Source organism: Primulina eburnea, chromosome 9 (genome assembly GCF_022965805.1).
Source record: "Primulina eburnea isolate SZY01 chromosome 9, ASM2296580v1, whole genome shotgun sequence".
Taxonomy (NCBI): Eukaryota; Viridiplantae; Streptophyta; class Magnoliopsida; order Lamiales; family Gesneriaceae; genus Primulina; species Primulina eburnea.
In genome coordinates this window covers 28,593,478-28,612,066 of record NC_133109.1, presented here as the reverse complement: position 1 = coordinate 28,612,066, position 18,589 = coordinate 28,593,478, and the positions used below count along the sequence as shown (strand labels likewise).

At 35.3% G+C, this 18,589-nt stretch overlaps 2 long non-coding RNA genes across 2 annotated transcripts; one reads left to right on the top strand and one right to left on the bottom strand.

Annotated features, from left to right (window-relative positions):
- Window positions 1–1,551: 1,551 nt before the first annotated feature.
- LOC140841471 (uncharacterized) lies at window positions 1,552–2,641 on the bottom strand. Its single transcript, XR_012120199.1, has 3 exons — window positions 2,335–2,641; window positions 2,216–2,239; window positions 1,552–1,971 (listed from the first exon to the last, which is right to left on the bottom strand). It is a non-coding gene; the product is annotated as an uncharacterized lncRNA (long non-coding RNA).
- Window positions 2,642–2,694: 53 nt separating this feature from the next.
- Window positions 2,695–18,586, top strand: LOC140841469 (uncharacterized). The gene is made up of 4 exons (XR_012120198.1): window positions 2,695–3,162; window positions 3,257–4,096; window positions 18,175–18,261; window positions 18,361–18,586. It is a non-coding gene; the product is annotated as an uncharacterized lncRNA (long non-coding RNA).
- Window positions 18,587–18,589: the final 3 nt, after the last annotated feature.

Genomic DNA, 18,589 nt, shown 5'->3' with positions numbered 1-18,589 from the left:
TAATAGACAGCGGTTCATAGAACCGTTGTCATAAACGTTCAAAGACAACGGTTTTATAGAACCGTTGTCATTAACCCTAAAAACCGTTGTCCTTGACCCCCCAAAAGACAACGATTTTATAAAAACCGTCGTCTTTGATCCCCAAAAGACAACGGTAAAACCGTTGTTAAAAAGTTTTTTGACAACGGTTTTACTGAAAACCGTTGTCGTATGTGTGTTGTTGATTAGGAAATTTCTTATAGTGTGTCTCTCTACTGCTCAAGTTCTACTAATTGTCACTTCAGTTCGTGAAGTTCTGCTGGAATCATTTCGCAATGTTATTTAAGTTGTCTAATGAACTTTGAATGTTGAGATACAATTTCAACTGCTAACACCAGTTGAGACCACAGCTACTCAGTTTCAAGAAAGAAAAATTTGTGATGTGTTTATTCAACCCCCATATAAACACATCCACTGGGCTTAACAAGTGGTATCAGAAAAGGCTTTCTCAACCTCTGAACCTATCTATATATCGATGGCGTTATTCAGCAAAATTCTTTTTTTCTCCAAAGAGGAATTTGATTGTTGGAAGATTATATTGGAAGTTCATTTAGCTGCACAAGACAATGATATATGGTACTAGACAGACCTATCGAGATTATAAAAGCCAACACTGCAGTTGTCATTACTAATGTAGACCTAGGATGATTGAAAAGCATAAATCAAAATGGTCTGCTGATGAGAAAAAGAAAGGAAACATAGATAAAATGGAAAAAAAAAATATTGTACAAAAACCCTAGAAAAGAACAATTTCAGCAAAATCAAGATGTGTATTATTGCAAAGAAAATTTGGGAGAAACTTATTCAACTTTGTGAAGGCAATGATAAAACAAAAGTGAACAAGATTATTGTTGCAATGCAAATGTGAGGGCCCGTTATCCTAATCACGATTTATTAACATGCAATCTTGATTAATCAGTAAACAGCGGAAAAGTGAGTTAAAAATTTGCGTTTGGGCCTATAAAAATTTCGGCATGACCTTCCTGTAAATAGGACATACCAGAAAATCAAATACTCAAAATAAACATCATGTGCCCTCAATAAACACAACAGCATACACACGTGCCAGCCAGACACGATCATGACATATGCAAATCAAAATATCATAGAGCCGACAAGGCTCGATAATACCATAATACAATCCTCCAAATATATACATATAGTATCTGGGAGACAGCAACACCACGCAGTACCTAAATACAACTGAGCCTACTCTCAAGGAGCTCTGGTACTTCCTGAGGCTTCCTCTCGAGCGCCTGAGGTCGAACCACCTGTACCACATGTCATGTCCACACAAAAAAGACACGACAGCCCCCTCTCGGGGATCAGTAACCCCAGTACGAGACATCAAGAAACCACGATATATGACATAGAAATGCAATGATGCCATGCATGAATGCAATGCATGAATAGGTGCAAGATATCAGGATATCAGGAGTCAAATGATCGATATCAACAATCATACATATATGCTCGATCTGGTCCACGAAGGCAGCGGACCGTGCCTGGGATATGGCCCAGCCTCGAAACCAGCAACTACCTAAGCCGGACCGAATCAAGGTAGCCAAACATCTCCAGAACACCAACACATCATACATATATAACGGATCTCAACCGAAATATAACTGGATCTCAATAACAGATAGGCTCAATATGATATGTTCAGTGGTATTGATGTGTCTAACGAAAATAAAATGTGTGTGAACCAAAGAAATATTTTATTTTATTTTGCACATCAATTACCAACTGATAATATGCGAGTCAGCATATAATATCACATAAATCGACAAATAGCAAATAAATCATACACAGGATCATCAGATGCCTCTGTCAGAGATCGTGAAAAATAACTGATCTCTACGTACCTCAACTAACTTACCAGTAACTTAAATCCTCAAGAAAGTCCTGGAATTGCCAACTCAGACAAATCACCTGAATATTAATTTAAATGGTCTTATTATCATATAAAAATTTCATAACCATTTAAATTCTCTAAAAATCCAATTTCAACTATTTTGACATTTTAAATTCTTAAAATTCCAATATTTGACTAAAATGCCTAAATCAATTATTTCTATTTTAATTCGTCGCAAAACATCGAACTAGCTGATACTCGATTTATTCATCTCACTAATTCAAAAATCTCTTGTAAAATATTCTGAAATTTGTTCAATACCTCGAATCAACTCAAAGTTTGTACCTACATCCAAAAATATAACCAATATCAATATTGATATCAAATTTAACCAAAAAATGGAGAAATCCTTAGACAATTTCTGGAATCATAGTTTATACCTCAATATATATACCAAAACGAATCTTATGACCCAGAGAACAAAAGCCCTCAATCAATTTCCGAACTCCGGCGACGTACGGTGACGATTCAGCGGAGAAAGGGACGACGGGTTTTCGACGGGTTTTCGGAAAGTGTCGAGAAACACTTCAATATGGGTACCAAAACGTAGCTCTTATCGAGAGCTTTCTAACCATATATTTACTTTAATTTTTTGGTCAACGGACGGCTACAATCGGCGGTCAAAGAGGCGAAAATGGGTTGAGATATTTGGACAGAAAGTTACGGGAAGAATGGCGCACGGTTTCCAAGGAAAGTTTCAAGTATATTATGACTCTTATTATTATTTCATATATATCTCTACTATTTTATTAAGGTTGAGAGGCACATACAAACTGCCACTGCGGACACCAAATTTTAATTCACCATTTTGCCCTTTCAACCTTTTGCTTCACTTAAAAAATATTTCTCTCTCAAAACTCCACATCTCCAACAAACCACCTACTCTGCACGATTCTATCCGATTGATTTTCCCTCACAAATCTTCTCTCCCTAAATTATCTGGAGGCTCACAAATATTCTCTCTCGGATCCCCAAAAATCTTCTCTATCGAAATTTCCTAGATTGGGATGGGCCAAATCCACATCTTCTCTCTCGGATCCTCACAAATCTTCTCTCTCGAAATTTCCTGGATTTCCACAACCTCCTACTACATATATTCGGTTGAGGCGTCCACGATCCGAACACCACATCCATTGCATTTGATCTCCACTCTCCTGTCTGCCGATTGAAATTCAATTTTCCATCGAAGAAATCGTAAGGGTCCGCTGGTAAGTACACAACAGCGTTCTTTTGCAATTTCTGGACATTGTCTCGATCCATCAATTAAATACGTAATTTTTTGCGTCAATCTAATTTCCCCAGATTACTGATCCACTTCATCACCTGTGACGGGTTCGTCCATTGTGTATAAATAAAGAGACAGAGAGATTTTAATCGTTGATTGCTGGCTTCCGCGTGGGAAAGGCGCGCATCTCCGTTCGTCTTCGTGATTGTTTTGCTTGGTAAGCTTTTGAAAACTAATCGTTTTGTAGTTTAATTTATCGTTGTTTCTTAACCTGATGCGCTGCGGTTTTTTTTATCATATAAATGTGTCTGAGATTGATAGTTTTATCACGTTTTGTTTTACTATTGTCAAAATAAAAGCAATTTGGATTCAAATTGGATATACGGAATACGCTTTTGTTTGCAGAGAAGCTTTGTGAAAGTCCAATCAATAATTTTTTTCATTTTTCTTAAGATTTTATGCTATTTCGTTGATGGTAAATATCTGCCATGATTTGAAAATATATTGTTGTTTGTTAAGATTATTCGCTGCGTTAGGTTAGAAGAGTTTGCTTTGATGTGTGGTTGCAGTCGTACGTTCTCAGTTCTCACATGTATTAAAATATTTCAGTTGCGTGTTATTAAAATGTCCATTACCAAGAAAAAACGAATCAAAACAGAATGGGGAAACAAATTGCTTATGACAATATATAACGTTCCTTTTTAGCCTTAGTCTTCTTTTTCTTTTGCTTGGGTGGCTGGAGCACAACTTTGACAGCATCATCGAATACTGCTTCAACACTCTTTTGGGAAAACATAATGGGGTAAATGAGTGCAGCACTAACTGCTATTATCGATTTTGCTTTGGAGGCCTTATTCTGCTCTGCAGAGAAACTCTCATGATCCTTTCCTGCTGTTATTGTTGCTATTGCTGTGGAGGTGAGTGCTAACTGCTAACCCTTGCATTTCTCACTTTCCATTTGTGTCTTTTATTCAAATTATGATTGAAAATTTAGAAACAAAGTCTGACCAATCAGTTTAAATATAAATTTCTGTCCATGCATAGACTCAGCACAAACAAAATACCACTGTACCTTTGCCACCCAAAATAATTACTGTTGTTGATTACCACATGTTGGATTTCAGATGATTTGGGCTTCTCTATATTATTAGTAGTGTGCCTTTGATCTTTAAAAACTAAACTTTTTAAATTTGAAAATACATATATGAGTTACAAAATTATTACAATTATGTTCGAAAGAATAATGTATAGTATTATATGTTGGATCTGGTTTTCTACACGCCCAAACGCAGCGGAAGTTTTAAAATTTTTATTTTATTTTGACAATCAAAATATATATGTTTGAGCGCTCGTATGATTTTAACAAAACATACATAGGATGTTAGAAAATTATACCTTTGGTGAATAAATCACTGGACACCAACCGATCCGGTATAACAGATCTGACTCTTGATGAATCCCTACGATCTTTCTTCAAAAGACTCCTTTCTTTCCTTCAAATTAGGTCCACGACTAGAACGTTCGTTCCTCTTCTGATTTGCACTAGAAAAACTAGAAGAGATTTTGCGTAGGAGAAGAAAAAATTGAGAGACGGCTCAAAGGTTTTTCTCAAAGAAAAGGTGGCCAATTTTTTTCTTTTGGAGTTGAGATTCTCGTGAGTTTGGTGGTGGGTGGTGTAGGGTTTTACTTTCATGCATTATATATATAATTAAATTAAACCCTAATTACATAATTAACATTAACGGGCTTGATTTAATTAATTGGGCTAGTCCAACTAGTTTAATTAATTTAATCAAATCCATTAAAACTTTAATTATTTAATATGTTGGACTCGTACCCCTACAAGCCCATTAAACATATTATCCACCATATTTAATTTATTAATTAATCAACTCAACTTTTGAGCTTAATAAATTAAATACATTATAAATTCAACATTTGAATTTATTATTTAAATTATAAATTCAACTACTTGAATTTACATCACCTCAAAAATTTAATATTTAATAAACTCAACTTTTGAGTTTAATAAATTAAATTATCAAATTTTATAAATTCAACTCCTTGAATTTATTCTCTCCAAATTTCATAAATTCAACTTCTTGAATTTACTATATCATAAATTCAACTCCTTGAATTTATTTTTCTCAAAATTTAATTATCATAAATTCAACTCCTTGAATTTACTATATCATAATATAAATTCAACTCCTTGAATTTATTCTCTCAACGGGAACAAACAATCCAGTACTTGTGTGACCCTCAATGGTTCAGGGATACAGCTAGCCGTGGGTTCACAACTCTTTGTGATTCAGGACATAATCCTTTATTCGGGCTTACCCTAGTTAGCCCCATTCTTTTCATCAACACCTTGATCAAGAATGTCAGAACTCATTTCTGATTGCACCCATCGGATCATGGTAAGAGCGTCTAGTAGCATCGCCCCATGATCCCCTAGGTATCACTGATAGTGCCTGCAAGAACCAGTCGATTATGATTAACGTACAGTACGGTCCCTTCATCTCATATATCCCGATCGAATCTGCAACCATTGGTTCATCGAGGGTTGCATATTAATTCGATAACTATGTGATAACTATAATAGTGGCATCGCGTGTACTATTTGAGAACTCCTTCTCTAATGTACATCTCATACTCTGGCCAGAGATTCCATGCACTATTACTTCATTAGATCACATAGGATATCCACACCCGTAGGTGAGCGGTGAATCCCCGACTACAATGCACTGGCTCCTATATGTGTCGCAACTGTACCCAACCTCGTCACCTGATGACTCTCCTGGAGCCGGTAAACGAGTCAAAGCACAGCCCTAGCATATAGAGCCTCAGTGTTGTCCCGGGTCGTAAGGACTAATGGTGTACAATCATAACCACGGACTTATCCTCTCGATGAATGATAACCACTTGGAAAGTCCGAGGGAGGGTTGTTCGGTATAATCATCATATGACTACCCATCTGTATGTTTGGACATCTCTATGTCCTTACCAAGAAACGCAGTACACAACATCACAGATGCTAGTCTCAAGCTCAAGCGACCTTTATCCATGTTTTAGGCGGCTGAATCGACTAGGAACGAATTTAGAATATGCAGTGTTTACAAATGAGTTTCAACATCGAATTACGATTCATTTGTATTAAAGCATAATCAAGGACTTTATCTATGCTGCTTGCATGGGTATACAGATAAAGTATTATGAAACCATTAAAAAAATAAATTATATTAAAATAAAGATTGTTTATTACACTTGAGTCAATAAATTCCCTAGCCAACCGTTGGCTTGCAGGGCATCTACTCTAACAATCTCCCACTTGCCCTAGAGCCAACTACCCTTAATCCCATTGCTTCGCGATGCTTTTCAAACAATGGTCCTGGCAAGGGCTTTGTAAGTGGATCAGCAACATTATCTGCAGAGGGGAGTCTTTCAACTTATATGTCTCCTCTTCCCACTATCTCCCGTATGACGTGGAACTTCCTCAGTATATGTTTGGATCGCTGATGAGACCTTGGTTCCTTTGCTTGTGCAACGGCACCAGTGCTGTCCCAGTACAACGGGACTGTATCAACTCAATTAGGAATAACGCCCAACTCTTGGACAGAATTCCTCATCCAAACTACCTCTTGGGCTGCATCAGATGCAGCAACGTATTCAGCTTCAGTGGTGGAATCCGCAACGGTGTCTTGCTTGGAACCTTTCCAAGAGACAACTGCACCATGAATACAAAGCCAGAGGTCGATTTCGAATCATCTACGTCGCATTAGAAGCTAGAATCAGTGTAGCCTTCCAATTTCAATTCTCCACCCCATAGACCATGAACAAGTTCTTAGTGCTTCTCAAGTACTTAAGAATATCTTTCACGGCCTTCCAATACATTGGACCAGGGTTCGCCTGATATCAGCTTGTAACACTCAAAGCATAAGTAACATCAAGACGTGTCGATATCATACCATACATGATACTACCAATAGCTGACGAATATGGAATACGTGTCATCATCTCTATCTCTTCATCAGTTTTGGGACACATAGCTTTAGATAGAGTAATACCATGACACATTGGTAAGTATCTTCTCTTGGACTCTTCCATAGAGAATCGTTTAATAATGGTATCGATATAGGTGGCTTGGGTGAGTCCGAGTATCCTCTTTGATCTATCTCTATAGATTTGTATTCCCAATACGTAGGATGTTTCACCCATGTCTTTCATGGAGAATTTTACTTGCTAACCATACTTTAGTTGATTGTAGTAATCCTACATCATTCCCAATGAGCTGGATGTCATCAACATAAAGTACTAGGAATGTCACTACACTCCCACTAATTTTCTTGTACACACGGTTCCTCAGGATTCTTAGCAAAATCAAACCCTTTGATAGTGCTATCAAATCTGAGGTTCCAACTCCTTGACTCCTGCTTGAGACCATATATTGATCTCTGAAGTTTGCATACCTTATGCTCACTTCCTACTGATGTGTATCCCTCAGGTTGAGACATATAAATTTCCTTTTTGATGTCTCCATTGAGGAATGCAGTCTTTACATCCATTTGCCATATCTCATAGTCATACCATGATGCTATGGCTAGTAGTAATCTAATGGACTTAAACATAGCAATTGGTGAAAAATTTTCTCATAGTCAACTCCTTGCCTTTGAGTATATCTTTTTGCAACCAGTCTTGCTTTGAAGGTCTCTACCTTCCCATCCGCCCCAAGCTTTCTTTTGTAGATCCATTTGCACCATATAGGAACGATTCTCTCAGGTGGATCCACCAATGTCCAGACTTGGTTTGAATATATAGAGTCCATTTTTGACTGCATGGCTTCAAGCCATTTGGTTGAATCAGTATCAGATATTACTTCCTTAAAGTTCATTGGATCATATCCAACAAAAGACTCATCATGGTCTTATTCATGAAGAAGCATATATCTAGCAGGTGATCTAATAACACTATCAGACCTCCTAGGAGCTTGTACTTCAACTACTGGTTGTTGGAGATTAGGTTCAACTACTATAGTTGAGGGAGTATCTTGAATTTATTCAAGTTCTATCATCTTGCCTTTTTCTATCTAATAGAAATTCCTTTTCCAAAAAGGTGGCATTTCTTGAAACAAACAATTTTGCTTCATTGGGATGATATAATTAATACCCAACAGAATTCTTTGGATATCCTACAAAGTAACACAAAGTGGATCTACTATCCAATTTGTCTCCACTGTCTGCTTCACGTAAGCAAGACATCTCCATATTATCTCATAAGAATATTTGGGAGTTTTTCCCATCCATATCTCATATGGTGTTTTATCCACTGCTCTAGTATAGGCATTATTCAACAACATTGCCGCAGTTTCAAGCGCAAAGCCCCAAAACGATGTAGGCAATTCAGTGAATCTCATCATTGATCGAACCATGTCAAACAAGGTTTGCTTACAATATTCAGAAACACCGTTCAATTGTGGTGTTGCTGGTGGAGTCCACTGTGAGAATCACATTCTCTTTTAGATAACCCAAAAATTCAGCACTCAAGTATTCTTCACTTCGATCAGATCGAAATGCCTTAATACTTCTTTCTAGCTGATTTTTCTACTTCAGATCTGAATTCTTTGAACCATTCAAATGCTTCAGATTTGTGTTTCATAAACATATCCATACTTCGAATGGTCATCAGAAAGGATAACGAAGTAGGATTACCCATATTTTGTGCTAACACTTAGCATGCCACAAATGTCTGTTTGGATCAAATCCAGTAGACCATGCGCACGTTCCACATTTCCATCGAATGGAGTCTTGGTCAATTTTCCTTTTAGACAGGACTTACAAGCAGGTAGAGAATTTATGTCTGACAAGTCAAACATGCCTTCTCCCACTAGTTTGTGCATCCTTCTTTGAGAAATGTGACATAGTCTAGCGTGCCATATTTGTGTGGGATTTGGATCATCTAACATTCTTTTGTTTGTTGTTGAAATTATGTTTACTTGGACATTCACTTATCATTTCCAGAACATTTCTGGCGCATATAATTTCTTATGTCCGGACTTCTTGCAGTGAAATAAATATGTTCTAACTTATCGGACTTTGTAGGCCTTTTAAGTGTCTTTCAGAGTTTGCTTCTTATTGGGATTGTTTTTCTTGTGAGGGGCAGAACATTTCTTTCCCTTACCTTGTGGGCCATTTTCTTCTGACGAGAGGGCCATAAGAAAAACAACAATTCCATGTTTTATGGTGATCTCATAAGTTATAAGTGTATTGACTAGCTCTTCAAGGCTATCATCTATCTTATTCAAATTAAAGTTCACCATAACCCCGTCAAATGAGGAAGATAATGACAACAAATTGATGTTATCTAGTAACTCATTAGGAATCACATATTCCATGCCCACCACATACTTAATAAGCTCAGTCACATGTACACAAAGCTCATGGGCCAAAGCCCAGTCTTGCATTCGTGTAGTCATGAGCTTTTAAAAGTGGTGTGCATCACTATACGAGTTTCATGCACCATGCAACTCTTGCACATGCATTCGAATGTCAGCAGCATTCAACATTTCCTCTAACTTTCCCTACAGTTCATTTGACACAGAAGCGAGCATGTTACACTTTAGCTTGCATACTATGGTCCTACCATCTTGCATGCTTTGTCAGTTCAACAAGACTGACATTAGTGTGTATGCTATTTTCTCTGAATTCAGAACAATTTTCCCAACCAGTCTTGAAAATTAGATTCGATTAGCTTGTTAATAAAAAAATTGATTATGTGACGAAATCGAAAATATACTGATACGGAAACAGAATAATGGTTGCTGATTATTTTAAAATAATTTTAAGATATAAAATATGGATTTTATTTTATAAATCTCCCTCCCACTATTTTGACATTTCCACCACCCTCTGATGAAAAAAGGGAAATCACATTTCCTTAGTGGGCACGTAGAGTCCAATTAGCCAATTATAATCCCGAATAATATCAGCCAATTATAATTTCTAAAAGGTAGAATCCAATTGCATCCCTATGCAACCTCCGCGTGTTTTGCCTCACGTTTAATAAGGACTCAATAATATGACGCCGTTTATTTTCGCGTGTCAAACCAACCCATCAATGTTGAATTGTAGTAGACGGTCGCCATGAGTTCCCCCAATAATATGAGCCGAAGTCATGGGAGTTCCACTCAATTCACATCATATGTCCGGTGGAAGTCACAGCTTTCCGGCGTACAGGCCTCCCCAATAATATGAGCCAGACACTGTCCGCGGGTAGCGATCAACATGCAACCACGGTTGATGGAAGGCAAGGAAAAATTAAACTCCTTTAATTTTACTTTTTCGGTTTGATATAAATTTTGAATCTTATTCAAAATGAGGGATTTTAATTTTAAAAATTATCTCATCATTTTAATTTAAAAATCGCGTGCCACGAGTTTGTATGTTTGCCGGATTCATGCAACTATATTATCTAATAATATACATACATGCATACTACTATATATCGCATATATCATAATATGACATTCAACAATAAATAAGGATGATCGATCGCCAACACTATTAGATCCATGTGAGCCAAACATGGATCCGGGTCCAAACCTAGGTGAATGCAGGGATGCAAATGCAACAATTACAAAAGCTTCCAATATTTTACATGTCTTCATCTTGATCATCAGGTCCACCATCTTCCAGTCTTGATCTCCCACTATTTCTAATGATTACATTTAAATAGCCATGGCACATAAGGGATACATCTCATGGGGTGGGAACGGACCATAAACCAGGCCCACTTTAATAATATCAAATATTAACAAAATGAATAAATCACTAAAATATCCTAACATACACCTAACACATTGGTCAAGGCTCTCGATCATCCTTCATGCATTTAATATCAAATATTAACATCAATTTAATTAAACAAGTTAATTAATTGATCAATCATATATCTAATAATTTTATCACTAACCACCACAATTATTAAAAGATTTAATAAATTAAATAAACTCTTTTATTTAATTTCCAATTAAATCAATAATAATTGATTTCTTGTAAAAACTCATTTTTACCATGAATAATTAAAATCATATTCTAATTATTTATTTCACAAGAAAATTATTAATTTTCTAAAAATCAATTTTCCAAAATAAAAATTGAACCAATTTTCGAAAATATCAATTTTACCCAAAAATTTGAAAAATCAGAAAATTGCCCTCTAGGCCCAAACAATTCAAGCCCATTATTCAGCGCGCTTCCCGAGACGCTCTCGGGCAGCCGCCCGCCCACTGCCCGCCCGCTGCCCGAACGTTTCGGGCAGCGGCAGCGGCCGTGTGCGCGCAGAACGCGCACAGGCGCGCCGACACCGCGCGCAGACGTCCGACGCCTGCGCTAGCGCGGGGCGCGCAGGCGTCGGACGCCTGCGCTAGCGCTGTGCGCGCAGGCACCGAGCGCCTGCGCTAGCGCGGTGCGCGCAGGCGTCCGGCGCCTGCGCGCGAGCGGTGCGGGCAGGCGTCCGGCGCCTGCGCGCACGCTGCGCGCTGCCGTGCGCGGCCCTGCGCGCACGGACTGCCCGGAACAGTTCCGGGCAGATTTAATTTTTTTTTTTTTTTTTTTAAATTCTGGAAAAATAAACTTTTTAATGGTGCATCAATTTTCTGAAAAATTTTCTTGTGTGGTTAGAAATAAATTATTCTATATGATTTAAAATCATACGATATAGAGAACCTTGGCTCTGATACCACTGTTGGATCTGGTTTTCTACACGCCCAAACGCAGCGGAAGTTTTAAAATTTTTATTTTATTTTGACAATCAAAATATATATGTTTGAGCGCTCGTATGATTTTAACAAAACATACATAGGATGTTAGAAAATTATACCTTTGGTGAATAAATCACTGGACACCAACCGATCCGGTATAACAGATCTGGCTCTTGATGAATCCCTACGATCTTTCTTCAAAAGACTCCTTTCTTTCCTTCAAATTAGGTCCACGACTAGAACGTTCGTTCCTCTTCTGATTTGCACTAGAAAAACTAGAAGAGATTTTGCGTAGGAGAAGAAAAAATTGAGAGACGGCTCAAAGGTTTTTCTCAAAGAAAAGGTGGCCAATTTTTTTCTTTTGGAGTTGAGATTCTCGTGAGTTTGGTGGTGGGTGGTGTAGGGTTTTACTTTCATGCATTATATATATAATTAAATTAAACCCTAATTACATAATTAACATTAACGGGCTTGATTTAATTAATTGGGCTAGTCCAACTAGTTTAATTAATTTAATCAAATCCATTAAAACTTTAATTATTTAATATGTTGGACTCGTACCCCTACAAGCCCATTAAACATATTATCCACCATATTTAATTTATTAATTAATCAACTCAACTTTTGAGCTTAATAAATTAAATACATTATAAATTCAACATTTGAATTTATTATTTAAATTATAAATTCAACTACTTGAATTTACATCACCTCAAAAATTTAATATTTAATAAACTCAACTTTTGAGTTTAATAAATTAAATTATCAAATTTTATAAATTCAACTCCTTGAATTTATTCTCTCCAAATTTCATAAATTCAACTTCTTGAATTTACTATATCATAAATTCAACTCCTTGAATTTATTTTTCTCAAAATTTAATTATCATAAATTCAACTCCTTGAATTTACTATATCATAATATAAATTCAACTCCTTGAATTTATTCTCTCAACGGGAACAAACAATCCAGTACTTGTGTGACCCTCAATGGTTCAGGGATACAGCTAGCCGTGGGTTCACAACTCTTTGTGATTCAGGACATAATCTTTTATTCGGGCTTACCCTAGTTAGCCCCATTCTTTTCATCAACACCTTGATCAAGAATGTCAGAACTCATTTCTGATTGCACCCATCGGATCATGGTAAGAGCGTCTAGTAGCATCGCCCCATGATCCCCTAGGTATCACTGATAGTGCCTGCAAGAACCAGTCGATTATGATTAACGTACAGTACGGTCCCTTCATCTCATATATCCCGATCGAATCTGCAACCATTGGTTCATCGAGGGTTGCATATTAATTCGATAACTATGTGATAACTATAATAGTGGCATCGCGTGTACTATTTGAGAACTCCTTCTCTAATGTACATCTCATACTCTGGCCAGAGATTCCATGCACTATTACTTCATTAGATCACATAGGATATCCACACCCGTAGGTGAGCGGTGAATCCCCGACTACAATGCACTGGCTCCTATATGTGTCGCAACTGTACCCAACCTCGCCACCTGATGACTCTCCTGGAGCCGGTAAACGAGTCAAAGCACAGCCCTAGCATATAGAGCCTCAGTGTTGTCCCGGGTCGTAAGGACTAATGGTGTACAATCATAACCACGGACTTATCCTCTCGATGAATGATAACCACTTGGAAAGTCCGAGGGAGGGTTGTTCGGTATAATCATCATATGACTACCCATCTGTATGTTTGGACATCTCTATGTCCTTACCAAGAAACGCAGTACACAACATCACAGATGCTAGTCTCAAGCTCAAGCGACATTTATCCATGTTTTAGGCGGCTGAATCGACTAGGAACGAATTTAGAATATGCAGTGTTTACAAATGAGTTTCAACATCGAATTACGATTCATTTGTATTAAAGCATAATCAAGGACTTTATCTATGCTGCTTGCATGGGTATACAGATAAAGTATTATGAAACCATTAAAAAAATAAATTATATTAAAATAAAGATTGTTTATTACACTTGAGTCAATAAATTCCCTAGCCAACCGTTGGCTTGCAGGGCATCTACTCTAACATTATAAAGATATAATATTTGAAACTTATTGTATTTTGGATTTTAATACACAAAATTTGACTTTCGAATAAAAAAAAAATGGTTTGTTTGAGACTAACCTCCCACTTCAAATCTTATACATGTTTCCACAATAGTTTATCCAATTACAACATGTTATCATCTTCTGACGTCAACTTTCTTCATCTATATCCTTCATTTTCGTTTAATCATCGCATAAATTTTCATTAATTTCTGTACATTGTATTGATTCTATGATTTTTTGAATTTTGTATTCATGTTTACCAATTGTCTTTGTTTTTAAAAATTTCATATGTTTAAAAAATTCATTTTATTTCATTGTATTCTAATTTCTTCCAGCGAGCTAAAGCTTCATCTCTTTGCCTATTTTGGATTGATTTTCGTGCATACATTTCAATTGTTTGAATCAAGAAAAATGTATTATGGTGTATGGTCAAAAAAATTTTCATACGAAAACTTTCATTTATTGATAATTATTCGTTTTCATCACATGTGTTTTAAATTTACAAACACATGTGCACTTTTATTTTTTTCCCCATATTTGTTCTCATATCTTCCGATTTTTTCTTCAATCAAATTTATAGGTTAAATCATGGATAATTTTATACATTATTTCAATGATTTAATTTCAAATCTTATATTCTTTTACCATATTTGTACGTCTCTTCATATTTTATATCATTGATATTTTTATGATGATACATTACATATGTGATTTGTGCCATTAAATCATATATTTAATTGTTTAACGGTATGTATTTGTATACCCTTAAATAATCAACTATTTAAATTTGTGTTCTTTTGAATTTTTTCATTTCGTTCCAATGATATAATTACGTTTCAATTATATAATTACCGTTTTTCCATCTTTGTTGTAAACACAATAATATTTTTTACTCTCACTCAAACATTACTAAGCTTAAATTTAACAGAATATTGTGAAAAATGCAAAGCAAAAACAATTCAGATATAAATTTTCAACAATTTTAATAACTATTGTTACAAATCATTCTGTAACTTAGTTGTGTATCCTACATCATAACTTTCTTCAACCATTTTTTTATATTATTTAATGTACATTGGTTGTTTTTCATTATATTGTTGTATTTCTTAAATGTTTCGTGGGTTACACTTCTTATTTTTATACCTTCTACATCATTTAAACACTTTAATTATAGGTTCACATGTTAATCCAAATAATATAAAAAATGGCGTAGAATTAATTATAGGTTGGGGTATCATTTCATATATTCATTCATCCTCTCTGCACCCCAACAAAAAAAAAATGTTGTTAAAAAATGTATATTTTATTTGTTGCTTCATGTGTTGGTCGTGAAGTTCATATAATTTACTAGCTCTATTTGCTCCAAAATTCCCTTTAGCCCATTGTTTTTCATTCCACCATGTTGCCTACAAGGTTAGTTTCAATCAAAAACGGAATTTCTTAAAAATCAAATATTATGCATACCTTTCTTCATCTCTGTGCTTGGCATATATACGTGTTGTCATGAATGTCGTGTTTCGACGGATTTAAATGATAATGACGAATATTATCAGGGGATTTATTGAAATCTTACGCATGCTTATGAACCTGATATATTCAACATAAACTGAAGCATATACGTTTGTGATAATCACATATTTTCTCTTCTCTACTCAACACATTATTTCTTTTATAAGTTCCAATCACGGTCAGATACTGAAACATGTTAGTTTGTGACTTTTTACCCTCAATCTCTCCCGTTGTTGGTTTTGATTTCCGAAATAGTTTATGAGCAATATTGGTAATAAATGGTAGTAAGAATGTGCTTCTATTATTCTTCTTGGAACCAAATTGAATTAGATAAAACCCAAACTCATTTTTAATATGTATGAATTACACAGCGCAAATACATAGTTCGGACGAAACAATGAGCAAGGGACACGTTATACTCTCAGATTTCGGCAACAAAGCATAAGGTTTGGTTTATCGAAAATTCTCTTAAAATTATTTCATATTTTCCACAATTCACACCGTATAACAATGTATATTATCTAATAATTCAAGTTTATAACTCATGCTTCCACAACTGTTTATCCAATTAAAACATGTTACCATCTTCTGTCATCAACTTTCTTCAATTTATATCGATGTACTGCTGGTATATTCATGTTATCTACGAATGTGTTATTACATTTATTTAATTATTGGAATTTAAACATGTCGACACTAATATTTAATAGTTTTCTTCTAAATATTTACACAGATTTAAATACTATTTGGCTTTAATGTCTTCTCCTCCTACACGGGCTACTACTCATACGAGTCATACCAATCGCAATGACAATGAAAGACGTCAATTAAACACAGCGCGACGACGAGCACAAAGAGAATTAATGACACAAGCTGAACGACAAACAAATCTAGCCCGGCGTCGGTCAAACTACCAAAGACGTATACATAGAAGTGCACATGCTACAACTTCGAATCCACCGTTGAAATGACAGATTCTACTACACATTTGAATGATATGTAACATAAAATATGTAATGCTTCCTATTTATCAGGCATTATTTTCATTTTTATACTTTAAATTTTATATAACTCAATCACATATTATTATTTATATTATTATTTCATAAATTTATTTAATTATTCTACTACAAACATATAACCCTCTTATACATTTTTCAGTTCCCCTCAACAACAATTTGGCTACGACTACCACATCGCATGCAATAACAGAAACTGCTTCAAATCAATATGGTATATTTCATTTATATCGTTTGAAATCAAACGATTTAAAATATTATATTATACGATATGCAAAACAATATTTGATACTACATCCACATGTCATAAATAAACTGATAATATTTTATTAATTTAACATTATCATTTCAATATTTTCCATATCTAATAATTTAGACAACAAAATAATTATTTATTTAACATTCATTTTTTATGTCAGGAATCACCACAACTACGATTGGACAAGTGTGTCGTATACAGACATTATCTTATCAATCGATGACATCAAATTTTGAGCAAGGGAGAACAATCAATTCAGATTTTGATTGATTCTGTTTTTCCTAACATGATAAATCATGTTAACGATGAAAACTATATGGTTGATAGAGCCATCATCACACCAAAAAAATGTTAATGTCGACAATATTAATCAAATGCCCATTATGAGGTTTCCTGGAGAGGAAAAAGAGTATACCTCTTGGGATAGTGTAGAAGACGACAATCACAACCTCTTTCAAGAAGAATTTTTGAATTCCCTTTGTCCAAGTGGTTTGCCACCACATAAAATCATATTGAAAGTAGGAAGTCCTATCATTCTCTTGAGAAATGTTGCTCCCGAACTTGGACTATGCAATGGAACAAGATTAATATACCGCAGTCTTGGTAGAAATTTTATAGATGCTGAGATCATAACAGGTCCTCACAACGGTACCAGATTCTTTCTACATAGAATGCCCTTGAAAAGTGAAGATAATTCTGGATTACCATTTGAGTTGACACGTCGACAGTTTCCCATAAGGCTTAGTTTTGATCTGACAATAAACAAAGCACAAGGTCAAACAATCCCAAATATTGGCATATTTTTGCGTAACCATGTGTTCAGCCATGGTCAGCTATATGTGGCACTTTCAAGAGGAGTCTCACAAAATTCTACCAAAATTATGGTAAAAGATTGGAATTTAGAGCGTCAATCTGGAGTATTCACAAAAAACGTGGTTTTCAAAGACGTATTGCTACCTAATAGAGAATAATTAATTGTGAGTAAGTCAACTCTCTTTAATCTAATTTTTTTTAAAAAAACATTTTGTACAAATAATTACAATAATAATTTGTACATGTTTCATGTTTCAACGCTAGAATTTGGGGGATGCTAATAAATTCCATTATCTACGTTCAAACACATTCATCTACATGGGCCACCATCTATACATGTTTTTATCTCTGCCCATAATTATCTATTTCTCATCCTCTAACTTATCAGGCAACACGAATAACCATTTTTTGCATTGCTACTATACTTTCTATATTTATTGAATCAAATTCAAACATTACTTGGGTATTGCCTAATCGATAAACATATTATTTATGATTATTTGATTGTTGGCTTAATTTTAATTTCTTTGATGATTATGAATTGCCTTGGCGTTTTTTTTTTCTCAAAAGCTGAAGGCTACTGGTAGCAAACAAAGTATTTGTATAAATGACATATTCAATTCAAAGATCAGATCTACTCGCTCCCATCTTCATCTGGTTTGTTTTTAACAGTGAATTTGTTTATCACCTATCATTTATTATGTTGCATTATATTAATGGTCATATCATATTCGTCTGTTTGTTTTGATCTTGTAGGTGAGATAATATATTTATTACGAACTTCATGATCTTATTATGTAATCACTCACATATTCTCAACAGATTGAGTTTCTCAAATATATTTAAGCTTTGGACTCCCTTGCTTCTCATGGATCAAGTAAATTTTTTTTTTACTGTCATGGGTGTGGTAAAATCATGAAAGTTTATTATATTAACCTCATATATTCATAACACACGCAACGCGTGTGCCTCGGTTGCTAGTATA